We start from the raw sequence: 14131 nt of genomic DNA, 5'->3' as shown, positions 1-14131 counted from the left end.
TTCGCGTAGCAGGGCAGTGATTCACCCTTACACATGAAAACAAACAGGCATGGGATTTATTGATTTTAGCCAGCTTTTCTTTAGACATCGATTAAATCCTGGTATTATCTCTCCTAAGGTGCAGGGATTGTTGTTGTTGTGGCAAATTTTGTGTGCATTAGTAAATAGACTTATATTTTCCCATCTGATGTTATACTTTCAAAGCAAAAGCTAGTATTTGTTCAAATATAATGCTGTGCTGGGGTGTCACTGTGGCGCAGTGAGTAGCACAATCGCCTCACAGCAAGAAGGTTGCTGGTTCGAGTCTCGGCTGGGTCAGATGGCATTTTTGTGTGTTCTTCCCATGGTATATTGTCATTTACTTAACATATATTGTAAAGAGTCGGGTTGCAATGGAGGTGAGGATCCCATTGTAGTTTTGATAAGAGAATCATCAAACAGGCAAAGGTCAAAACAGGGCCAGAAAGTATACACTTTACTTTTATGTGATATGCTTTGTTTATCAAACAAAAGAAACCATAAAAATGCTAAGCAGCACAACACATTAAATAAATACCATGTCAATTATTTATAATTATATGAAACAAAACATAAAACAAGCATACTTCTCATATGTGGTTAATATTGTTGGTCACACTTTACAATAAGGTTCATTAGTTAATGTTTAGTAATGCATTTACTAACATGAACAAACGCTGAACAATACATTTACTACAGTATTTATTCATGGTAATAAACGTTAGTTAATGAAAATACAGTTGTTCATTGTTTGTTCATGTTAACTCATGCTGCATTAACTAATGTTGACAAGCATGGACTTGAATGATAATAATGCATTAGTAAATGTTTAAATATGATTAATAAATGCTGTACAAGTGTTGTTCATGATTAGTTCATGTTAGTAAATGCATTAACTAATGAACCTTATTGTAAAGTGTTACCATATTGTTTAGTATTAATTTATACAATTACATAAAGAATGCCAAATCAACATATCAGAATAATGTCTAAAAGGTCACGTTACACTAAAGCAGAGATACCCAAACCAGGGCCCATGGGCCAAAGTTGTAAAAAGGCCCATGGTTACCTTTGATTTGGTCCGCCATCCCATCTAAGAGGGAGAATGATAAGGATTTTTTTAGTTTGAATGTTTGTTTTAAGTATTTTTAGGGGGTTTGCACCTTTATTGTGAGATTTACAGACAGGAAAGTATGGGGTGTAGGGGATAGCTGGAGAGTTTGCCAAAGGACCTCGAGCCTGGAATCGAACTCGGGTCGCCGCGAGCACCTCGATGCTATGTGTCATTACACTTACAACTACGCTTATAGTTTATATAAAAAAATTACTTTGCTTAAAAGTGTTTTGTATTATATTGTTAAGCTACAAAAAGCTAAAGGAGATTAAATGTTTCAATTGTAATGGGGTCATTTAATCAGATTTAATTTAAAATCTACATAATGTCGCCTGACAGAGGCAAAGGAAGATTCTCGTTTTGTATTCAGCATTAAACTTCATTGTGTTATGTGATTAATGTGATTGTGTTATGTGATTAATGTGATTGTTTATGATTGTTTTTCAATAATTTAAAAGTAAAACGGTTAAAGTGCATTAGTTAATATGATTCAAAGTAATGTTTTTTATTTATTTTTAAATATTTTGAAATTAATTTGAAAATTACCCATGGCAACTTAGTGTAATGTAAAATAATGTAAAATAGTTTGGTATATTTATCTTCACCCCACGGCTATTTATGATATTTGGTTTTTGGCCATTCATACGTAAAAGTTTAGGCATCCGCGCACTAAAGATTTGTAACAGTATTTTACAATATTGATTTTCTTATTGTATTATTAACACATCTTTGATGACCACTTATAAATAAAAAAAAATGTTATTTTACTAGACTTTTGACAAATAACTGGCTTGCTGTTAAGTTATGTATTGATTTTAAGACTCTGATTTTAACATAAAAAGCAGTGTATGGGCTAGCACCTGACTACATCTGTGACCTGGTAACTCTGGCTTCTCCCACCCTCAGTCTTCGTTCTTTATCTGGACTTTTGTTGTATCAGTCACGCTGTAAACTAAAGACTATGGGTGCCCGTGCTTTTTCGTACAGCGCGCCTAAGCTATGGAATGCACTACCTATCAGCATCAGGAATGCCGTTTCTCTGGACTGTTTTTAGAAACATCTCAGACTCACCTTTTTACCGTTGATTTTAACTTTGATTATTTTTGTTAATTTTATTATCCAATTGTATTGAATCGTTCATATTTTATTGTTTTATTGTGGTCTTTTTTATTAATTTTATTGTTCTGCTTTGTTTGATTTGTATGCCTTGTAGCGCTTTGGGTCTGAGAAAAGTGCACTATAAATAAAATTTATTATTACTATTATTAATATTAAATCATGTACTGTATATGGAAATTTTCAACACATTTGTTTTCAATGTTAATGTAGCCAAAACACCCCATGTTGTTACAGAAAACCACTGAAGTCCATATATTAACACACACACACATACATACACATCTCTTCGATCTGTCTTCCCGACTTCACAAGTTCAATTAATGAAGGTCTTGCCATGGATATAAGATCAGTCCTTGGGGTCAGGAGAAAGCTTCCTCTTCACAAACCTCCTCCACTGCAGCCGGTGGAGAAAACTTTGCTTCCACCATTACATTTGACCTTCCGATTGATTTATCGCAATCAACTGGAAGGAAAGAGGAATTCGGGCACTGTCTATGTGCTGAGCAAAGGCACCTTGGGACTGCAGAAGACAGTTCACAGCCTCCCATCAATTTCCAGATGACAGGAACAAGAGCTCCAGTGGAAAGGTGCAGAGGAAAGAAGGGGAGCCGGGCAGTCCGGAGGGTCCCTAAGGCGTTCGCTAGTTAATTAGGTTTGTAAGAAAACAATCAGGCTAACAAGCAAAACAAAGTTATTAGACTTTACCCATTATCCAGCAATGGCCTAGAGAGGCTTGTCTGTGTCAAACCCGTGTCCACTGTCACACTTCACCTCTGATGACTTTGACAGATGTTGGATTCTCTGGAGGAGTTGGTTTGTCTTTTTATATGTATAATACAGACAATGTACATTCAAAGCACTGCACCAGATTAAGCTTCACCAAGGCTGGATATGAAATTGAATTGTAAATGTTTTAATATGAAATTATATGTCTGTTTTATGTGTTGTTTAAAGGGAGAGTTCACCCCCAAAATGAAATGGTTTAGTCGCCCCCAACTACTTCCAAACATTTATTGAGTGTCAAAAGAAGAAATTTACTAAAATGTTGCACACTGGTTAGAGATAGGGTTGTCTTAAGGGTCCCATGAAGTTAAAATAAATAGTTTTAGACTTTAGTATAAACATTGTTTGTTTTATAGATATCTATAAGCTAGTGTGCTCCAAACAGTACCAACAGTTTGGGAGATATAAAACTTGTAGTTTGTAGTCACTTCTGCCTGAATGGATTAACAGTTTTATTCATGTCACCTCATACTTCAGTTTCTTTTTAAATCACAACCAATCAAATGCTCTATAGAATCTGACATGCCCTAATCTGGGATGACTTGAGCTCAACCATTCTCACTGGAAGAGCTGTGATAAAACAAAACACTATTGGCTGTTTGTTTTTTTAAGGGGGAGGAGCTACACTTCCCACCCTCTCTTCGTATTTCAGTTGAGATTAAGTCAAACATTAAATAAAAATGCATATTTCAAAGCACTTCACGGGACCTTTAAGTTGCTTTACGATTGATTCCACACATGCTTGATTTGTGCTTTGACAGGCACTGTCAACCCTGGGACTGTATATAGACAGGTTTATGCCTTTTCAAATCATGTCCAATCAACTGAATTTACCACAGGTGAACTCCAATTAAGCTGCTAAAACATCTCAAGAATGATCAGTGGAAACAGAATGTGCCTGAGCTCAGTTTAGAGTTTCATGGCAAAGGCTGTGATTACTTATGTACATGTGATTTTTCAGGGTTTTTTATTTTTAATAAATTTGCGACAATTTCAAAAAATCTTTTTTTCACATTGTCATTATGGTCTATTGTGTGTAGAATTTTGAGGAAATAAATTAATTTAATCCATTTTGGAATAAGGCTGTAACATAAAAAATGTGGAAAAGGTAAAGTATTATGAATACTTTCCAGATGCATTGTATAAAGTTATAAACACACAGTAGTCAACATTTGATGTCAATTTAAAGAATGGGTGTTGTATTGTCTAAGAAAGTGTGTAACGGTGGTTGTGTTGTATTAAATAAGTCTTATATACAATTTGAAAGAAGAAAAATTTAAAAATTTAAATCTCAAAAACGGTTTTCGGCAGTATTCGAACACGGGCCGCCTGCACCACAGCTGAACGCTCAACCGTGAATTAATTTAATTCATACAAATTCAAAGAATTTTATTAGTATGAAAATGTACAATTTTTAAAAGTAAGTGTGATCGTAAACTCCATAGTTCGATTTCTGTACAAATGAATACAAATTAGCCACTAAATCAAATAGTTCAGAATTGCCGTTGCATAACATTGTGTGTACATCAGAGCTAAATAACATAAATCAGGCTTAGAAAAATCAAAGTTATCTTGAAGAAGTTCTTTCAATTGAAGTTCAGTAAATCCCTCTGATTTTAATTCATATTCCTGTTATATCTTCAGTGGACCGTTGCTAATTCAATACAAATTCCAGCTAATCAGCCAAACAGAAAAGCCGCCAGTTCTTAAATACTGAGTTTCACCCAACCATGGTGCTTACATGATTGTTTCTCAGTGCAATATCTGAAATTGCAAAGACACATTTATGTTTTGCTGTAAAGATTAACAGGGGCGCATTTGTGTGTGCATTTCTCCAGTATTCATGCCTGCTTTTGTTTCTGTGTGATCCCTTGCATTAATGTACTCACACAAAGTAAAGCCGGTGATAAAACGAGCCTAGCACATAAAACAGCAGCTGTCCACACACACTGAGATGGGCTTTCAGTCCAACCCAGAGCAGACCTATAGCGCTCTACAAGGGCTTTTATATGTTTCGACATAAATCGGAGGCATTGGAGGGGAAATCTCCAATTTGGACCGGGCCACATCCAAACAAAAACGAAGCTCTGCCTCGTATGAGCTTGTAACTTAAGCAGGACCCTGAAACACACGAATGGTTTATTTATTCAAATGATACCGGTGAGGTTTGAACGCATGCAGTTCGGTGAGCAAATAAGCGTGGATCTGAACGTGAGCCGCCGTCATGACTGGAGCTGAATGAGGAGCGGAGCAGATGCCACGGCTGGGGTGTGGTTGGCAAAAGAGCGCTTGGCTTGGCTGAAGTCCATCCTCTCCCACTGGGCTGTGGTCAGTGGAGATGCTTTTATTATGAGCTGGCCTCCCAAAGCTGCTGGGGAACCAGGGGATCAGGTTTAATACCAGCCAGCTGCCCGAACTGAGTTCTTCCAGTATATCAGAGATATCAGGGAGAAAGGATCTGTTTATGGAAGCGTTATTATCAGCAAAAAAGATACAATCAAAGCTGCTGCAGTAGTTTATTGGTTTGATATGGTTTTATCAATCTGACCAGATTATTTTTAATGTGTAAAGAGGGGATAAACTTAGCTGCTGTTAATCATAATAATATAATAAAGTCAAAGGTGGCTCAGTTTAAAAAAAAAAAAAAAAAGTCAAATATGATCAACAATTTTCTTTAATGCTGCTCGTATGAAACAAATGTATTTGCATATTGCACATAAACAGCCCACGTAGTATATAAATTCTAAAATTAATCTAAAATAAATCTCTACATATCCAGGTCTACGTTTCTGGGGACAGTGAAATATGTAACCAGAGATATGTCTGCTTGCAGTTTTTGCAAATCCCCCAGAGGCCGCTGTATACACTTTTTGAAAACTCAGGCTCATTCTGGAAACGTAGTCCCACTGAAGTTTCTGGAGACTGCGAAATACGTTCCTGGAGGTACATATTTGTGCAGTTTTTGTTTTTGCGAATCTGCGAGAGGCCGCTGTGTGCACATTTTCGCATCTCAAATGCTCAACGCATTCGTGCCCGCGCTGTTCTTGCGAAAAGTCGCCGGAGGCCACTGTCGAGTGACCGTCTGTCCGAATGCCTGAATGTCTGAATGATTGACTGGGCGAAAGGCCAATCGACTGACCCACCCTCCTCCTTCCCTAAACCCAACCGGTTTTACTGATTGACCCGCCAGCCCACTTCCCATCTCTGGGAAACATCCACACACTCATTCATACACCACTGACAATTTAGCCTACTCAAATGACCTGTACCGCATGTCTTTGGACTGTGGAGGAACCCAGAGCACCCAGAGGAAATCCATGCGTATGCAGGGAGAACATGCAAACTCCACACAGAAACGCCAACTGAGCCGAACGGAGGTTCGAACAAGCGACCTTCTTGCTGTGAGGCGACAGCACTACCTACTGCGCCACTTTGTCACCCCTCCTTTTGTTTATCCTCATTATTATTTAAAATATATGCTTTTAATTAGGGCTGCACCATATTGGAAAAATTTGACATTTTGCTGCGATATACAGTTGCAGTCAGAATTATTAACCCCTCTGATTTTTTTTTTCTTTTTACATATTTCCCAAATTATGTTTAACAGATCAAGAAAAATTTCAGAGTATGTCTGATAATGTTTTTTCTTTTGGAGAAAGTCTTATTTGTTTTATTTCAGTTAGAGTAAAAATAGTTTTAATTTTTTTATATAAAATAGTTTAATGTCAAAATTATTAGCCCTCTTAAGCTAATTGCTTTTTTCGATAGTCTACAGCAGGGGTGTCAAACTCAATTCCTGGAGGGTCGAAGCCCTGCACAGTTTAGTTCCAACCCTGCTCCAACACACTTACCTGTAGGTTTCAAACAAGCCTGAAGGACTCAGGTGTGAAGGATCAGGTGTGTTTAATTAGGGTTAGAACTAAACTGTGCAGAGCTGCAGCCCTTTTGGAACTGAGTTTGACACCTGTGGTCTACAGAACAAACCATCATTTTACAATAACTTGCCTAATTTCCCTAACCAGTCTAGGTAACCTAATTAACTTAGTTAAGCCTTTAAATGTCACTTTAAGCTGTTTAGAAGTGTCTTGAAAAATATCTAGTAAAATATTTACTGTCAGCATGGCAAAGATAATAAATCCATTTATTAGATATGAGTTATTAAAACTATTATGTTTAAAAATATGTTGAACAGAAATTATGGAAAATTTTATTCTAGTAATTCGGGGTGGCTAATAATTCTGACTTTAACTTTATATTGCAATATGTGTATGATGTCGAAAGATGTCTTTAATTTAGATCTACTGGAATGATCAAAACTTGTTCTATGCAGTAAGCCTGAATACCTCAAATACAAAGTCAAGCTAAATTCAAATATTTCTGATTAAACAAGAAGTTGGTTGGTTCTAGGGATGGCTGGACCAGGAGGTTTTTCTGTGTGGATTATTTCATGAATTGTATTTCATGAGTTGTATTCCAGAGTGACAAATGAACAATAAAGTCATATAGTTTACAAGATAGTGTGAGAAAAAATGTTACCTCATTTTACAATTACAGAAGTGTTTAGATACAATACACCCTTTTCACATTTCTGGGTTTCTCAGTAGCAAAGTCGTCATATTTGGGTAAATTTAGAGCGCAGTGAATGGAACAGTACAACAAAAAAAAATTATTTACAATCCCATTTGATGATATAATAAAAGGAAAAACTTCACAATGGTGTTATTAAGACGTTCAGAATAAGGAGAAGATTTATGTGGGACTGATGACGGCAGCCAGAGGAGAGAATAATGTCAAATATTCTGCCCTGTCCCGTATTAGAAATGCCTTGCACAAACGGCAATTAGTTTTTTTGTAATTTGAAGATGATATACAACACACATAAATAAATATAAATGTTCATACGCTTTTTTCAAAAATCAAATTCTTAAAAATTTTAAGTATTTAAGATTGTCTTGTAAAAAAGGGTCCATAAAATGTGTCACCTTTTCTATTTACACCAGCTCGCAGTACCAATATTTTATCACGATGATGTAGTAGTTTGTCTGATTCTGTTGTGTCATGGTCTGATTTGTTATCTTGTATCATGTGTTTATGTCATGTGCTCTTCTTGTCTGGAGTCTGATTTTCATTGGTTCTGCCATATCATTTGTCAAGTTCTGATGGCTTTGATTTATCATGTGAATTACCTTGTCATTCATACAGTGTATATTTAGCCCTCGTGTTTTATTGTCTGGTTGTCTAACTTTGTCAGTGTTATGTTTGATCTATTTCCTCTTGTTGGTGAGTCTTGTCTTTTGCTCAGGCCTGGATTTCATGGTCATGCCTGCTGTTCATGGTCAAGAAAGACGTGTTGTCTGTTTTGGATTTTGCAATTGTCTGAATAAATCACACATAGGTTTAACTATAACTCAACTCACCCACAGTGATTTATCACTATGCATTATGGCTGATAATACTTTTATTTAATAACTAACCATTGAAACCCCTGTAAAAAAAAAAAAAAAAGTATGCTAAGTTTTATTGCAGATATATTTGAATTTCAATAATACATTGCAAGTATACTAAACAATTTTTTACTCAATTTGAATATATTAAAAGTATATAATCAATACTTTTAAATATTTTTACAGTACAACCTTCAACATACTTTAAAAAAATTGTAATTTAGTATATTTTCTATATATTTCAGAAAAATGTACTTTAATTGAATGTTTAGTTTATATTTTTCAAGTGTATTTATTTAGCATTCAATACAAATAAATGTTAGTATTTTTTTAATTATGTATTGAAAATAAACTTTGTAAGAATGTATCAAAAGCATAGTTTCAAAGCACATTATTAAATAAACAGAAGTTGTATGCTTTCTGTATACAAATTCTGTAGTAATTTTTAGTGTACTTTTTAAATATTTTAAATACTATATGATCATGGGCTTCATCTTAAAAAAACATTTTATTATATTTTGAAATTAAAAGTATGTAATTAACGTCTGTTATCAGAATAATTAAAATACACTACCAGTCAAAAGTTTGGGGTCAGAAGGATTTTTAAATGTTTTAAAATAAGCTTATCCTGCTCGCCAAGGTGGCATTTATTTCATCAAAAATACAGTGCAAATTTTTAAATTGTGAAATGTGATTACACTATAAAAAATTTAACTTAACAATTTGTTCCAGTGATTTAAATAATGAATTTTTAGCTTCATTACTCCAGTCTTCAGTCATATGATCCTTCAGAAATCACTCTGATATTAATTATTATTATTATTATAATTAATATAATTATTATTATTATTATTATTATTATTATTATTATTAATTGTAATAGTAAAAAAGCAATCATGACTTGCATAATAATTTAATTTAAAATTACATAAAATAAGTAATAAATAAATATTTACTAAATAAGTATTTAACAATGTAACTTTTTTCATTTAATAAATGCCATCTTAAATTATTAAATAAAATTAATAATAAAAAATAATAATAACTGACTCCAAACTTTTGACCATTAGTGTATGTCCCTTTCAATATTATTTGGCTCTGACAAATTTTCTCTGTATCATCACACATTTTATTGTCAAAAGACTTATACATTGCAAAAGTAGTGTCTGACTGATTTTATTTTGCACCATTTTTAATCAAATAAGTTTTTAAATAATTCTGTAAAACATTGTCTAATTCTATTTCTAATGTACTTGTTATAAAAAATAGACTTTAATATCACTAAGCAAGCTTACATATTATACGTACTTAAAGTGTACTAAACATACTTAAAGTTGTTCCAATTGAGCACACAAAAGTACTCTAAATGCACATAAGGTTGTACTTTAATGCAATTTTATCACAACTAAAATTTATTTAGCAAAATTATTATGTCCAAAACAGTAAACTTTAGGTTAACTAATTATTAACACAGTTAAAATATACTGACAACTAGTCTGGAAGTACCTGTAAGTATACTAAGCATATTTATTTTTCACTCGGGGAAACTTAACCAATCCCTATCCATTTGTTATTGTAGCTAATGATTTATAGAAAAATAATTTATGCATACAGCAGTTGTAGTTCCCTGCATAGCAAAATTCGTCAAGCTAATATGCTAAAGCTAGTACCAAGCGTCAACACTCCTTTTGTAAAATTCCCACAACAGACAGCAGAGTGTGATGATTTAAGGTAAACTGAACCTAATGTTGTACAGAGCTCTGTAGCTAAGACAATAATGTAATGGATTTAGCACATACGGTTTACGCTAATACCCTCATTTGTCTGTAAAGGCCTTTTAAAAGTTTCATTTACTGCTATAAACACCAAGCTCAAGTTTTTTGGATGCTATTTTGCATATTATCTACGCAATGTGTGTGCGGCACACATGCTTGTAAAGAAAAGAAGAGGCAAAAGTGCTGCTATTTCTGTTTGCTACTTAGCAATATTTTGTATGTATGAAGTAAGGGGGATGCGAATCCATAAATCTTTGAAACATGCGCATTATTGCTGTTTTTATGCTGAACTTCTGCTCGTGTCTGAGTGCTACAAACAACATTTGCTTTAACAACACAATCTGTTCCTCATGGCGGCCATTTGGTTTATTGACTATATGCGGTTCACCGTCGCGCTACTGTGCGCAGCGGTGAGGGTAAAGTCTTCCCTCCAATAATCCACTAAGTGACAACAATGCCATTTTAGGAGCAATACAGTGAATTATGTAAACTGTTTGGGAACATTTCACCTGATATTGCTGCCGTTAATCACTGAGAGGTCTTATGAGGAGCTGGAAAACTCTCATAAATCAGTTTAGGGTAGCGTGACACTCAAGCAGGGCTTCTGGAGTGTGCAGCTGTGTCCCAGGAACCCAGTAATGTCTTTTTTTAAGCACATATGATGGCAAAATCAGTTTTATTTATTATCAGTATAGTGCGTGCTTATGCTAATGTGATGAAATTGTAGAGCAATTGACCCCATACAATGGCACAAACCTTTCCTTGGCTGCGCTGGCTAAAGCTATTTGCAGACAAATTCAATTAAATATCAATCCCTGGAGAAACTATTAGCTTTTATTGTACTTAAAACACAACACCCTTTCCTAATGCTGTCCATTAACAAAGATATACACTGACCTCTGTATAATTGCATAGTGCTTAAGAGGCACCTGGATGGCACTAGATACTATAGAAAAACACATTTTTCTTTCTTTATTTCTTACCTGTTTTTCCTCGAGGTGTGGTCACATTAATAATTGGCTAAAATACTACAGGTTGTAGTTTGTGTTCAGAGGTCAAACAAGTCACCATCTAATCAAAATCATTTTGGTCGACATAGTAAAAAAACTGACCAACTTGTATCTGTTGTTCAATCTGCAAGAGATTTCTGAGGAAAATTCTTTTGAATGAAGTTATGAGCAATATTTATTCACATCACACATTTAGGTTAAAACATTACTGTGTACATATGTACCATTACAGTAACATATGTTCCTATATTTATACAACATACATATATATATATATGTACACATATATGTATAAAATATATATTTACTCATACCAGAAACATATGTTCATGTATGTTTATTATATCTATATACAGTATGTATAAAATATATGCCAGAAGCACCAAGTGATGAAGTGTTTCAGCTGTAATTATTCAGCCTGATCTCACGAGGAAACGTACGTATTTTTACGATTTGTCAGTTTGGTGGCTAATTCGTACAAATTCGTACGAGTTCAGTCGTACGAAAATGTACGATTTTAAAAAGGAGGCGTGGCACCCAACCCCACCCCTAACCCCAACCGTCATTGGGTGATGAGAAAATCGTACTAAATTGTACGAATTAGATCGTACGAATTTATACAAATTACCAAATCAAAAAGTTTCGAACTGCCGTGAGATTGCATTGAATTTATCCCGTTTTTCCTGCAAACAAGTCAAAGTGGACAACATTATGGAGTCTTTGTTGTCACATTTTGCATTTCAAAATCCACCACAGATTCTCTATTGACAATAGGACAGGACTGTCAAGTACTTGTATTCTCCTCCTCCACAGCCACAGTTTTGCATTGTCTTGTTGAAATATGCATGGGCATCCCTTTAAAAGAAGGCAGCATGTTGTGCTCCAAAATCTCTATGTACTTTTCAGCATTAATGGTGCCATCACAGAAGTGCAAGTTGACTTTGCCAAAGGCACTGACACAACCCCATTCCATAACAGATTCTGAATTTTGAACTCGTTTTTGGTAACAGACTGGATTATCCTTTTCTTCTTTGGTCCGGAGGCATCTATTTCCCCCAAAAAATACCTGAAATACTAATTCATCTCACCACAGTACATGTTTCTACTGTGTGGTGATCCATCCCAGATGCCTACAAGGAAAGAGAAGTCGATGGCGCTTCTGGACACTGTTAACATAGGGCTTAGTTTTGACAAAGTACAGTTTTCACTGGCATTTGTGGATGTAACTATGCATTGTGGTACTTGACAAAGATTTGCTAAAGTTGTCCTGAGCTCATGTGGTGATTTTACTTGTAGATGAATGACAATTATTGATGCAGTGCTGCCTGGAGTATCTGAGATCACAGTTGTTCAGCTTAGGCTAGCTTTTCTGGCTTTTTCCAGGTATGTTTCTCATGTCTGTGGGTTAAATATTTACAGAGATTCAGCAGTTGTTTTTTTTTTCTGACAAGTTTTCCAGTTATGTTAAGAAAAGACACATGAAGAGAAACACTCTGTCTTTTTACAGATTTTACAAAAACAAATAGTTTTGTTGTAATTATGAATTTATACAAATGAAAATAGGTCCTTTACAGTTTTCAAATCTGTCTTTGTCTTATCAATATTTTTAATCAATACCTTTTTGTGGAAATGTGTCAAAAAGCGAAGTAACAACTAAGGTTAAGTAATAATTTACGCTTTTACCTACTGGCTACTTAAGATATTGACTGTTTATTAGTAATTATAAAGTATGATATTATTCTACATCCCTAATCTTACCCAATATCTAAACCCAACTTTCTCAATAAATAAACAGCTAATAATTAATTAATTGAACTAAATGTCTTATTGTCTCTTAATGTCTTATTGTGAAATAAAGTATGACCCTTTTTTTTTTAGTTATTAGTATTTCTGACATTTGTTTGTGACTTATTTAGCTACACTACCTGACAAAAGTCTTGTCTTTGATCCCAGTTGTAAGAGCAACTAATAATAAATTGACTTCTTGATGATCAACTGGAAAATAGCAGAAGGTAGATTTTTCTGATGAATCATCTGTTGAATTTCATCCCAATTATCTCAAACACTGCAGAAGACCTATCCGCTTGTTAAGTGTGATGTCACGCGGAGCGGCTTCCGGGTCCAAGCGCTCTATTCAACTGAATGGGGAGATTCATGAAATGGTAATTATAAACGTTTACAAAGTGATTTAATACTTTCGAAAGTCACAATCGCAATATATATGTCCATGCCTAATATCCGATGGCCAAAAAGTGATTCATTTTTTTATAAATTGTTAAAATTTTGGTATTTGTTATGCAGCAAGCCCAGCGATTGTTGTGTACACTATGACTTTATGTAAAATTAACTTTAATGTGTGATATGAATAAAAATGATCATAATCGAATGATTTCTCAACTCAAATGAATGGCGGCTTGGACCCGGAAACAGAATTACATACATCACAAACACGTCACCACTTAACAAGCGGATTGGAACCCACATGGACTCAAGATCCTCACAGAAATCAGTCAAGTTTGGTGAAGGAAAAATCATGGATTGGGGTTACATTCAGTATGGGGGCGTGCGAGAGATCTGCAGAGTAGATGGCAATATCAACAGCCTGAGGTATCAAGACATTTGTGCTGCCCATTACATTACAAACCACAGTAGAAGACAAATTATTCAGCAGAATAGCTCCTTTTCATACTTCTGCCTCCACATCAAAGTACCTGAAAGCAAAGAAGGTAAAGATGCTCCAGATGGCCAGTTATTTGAGTCGTTGCAGAGATATATGGAAGCAGTCGTCCAAGCTCATGGGAGTCATACACAATATTAATTATTTTTTCACGGCACCATGACTTTTTTTTTCTATACTGTACAGTATTT

The 14131-nt window shown here is 34.8% G+C and overlaps 1 long non-coding RNA gene across 1 annotated transcript; it reads left to right on the top strand.

The window, feature by feature from the left end:
• The first annotated feature begins 343 nt into the window (after positions 1-343).
• LOC147840020 (uncharacterized) lies at positions 344-4297 on the top strand. Its single transcript, XR_015513993.1, has 3 exons — positions 344-630; positions 954-1097; positions 1202-4297. It is a non-coding gene; the product is annotated as an uncharacterized LOC147840020 (long non-coding RNA).
• The last annotated feature ends 9834 nt before the right edge of the window (positions 4298-14131 follow it).

This window comes from Danio rerio, chromosome 17 (assembly GCF_052040795.2).
Source record: "Danio rerio strain M-AB ecotype USA chromosome 17, GRCz13ab, whole genome shotgun sequence".
Lineage (NCBI taxonomy): Eukaryota > Metazoa > Chordata > Actinopteri > Cypriniformes > Danionidae > Danio > Danio rerio.
Note: the sequence above shows the minus strand (reverse complement) of the source record. Positions and strands in the feature narration are given on the sequence as shown.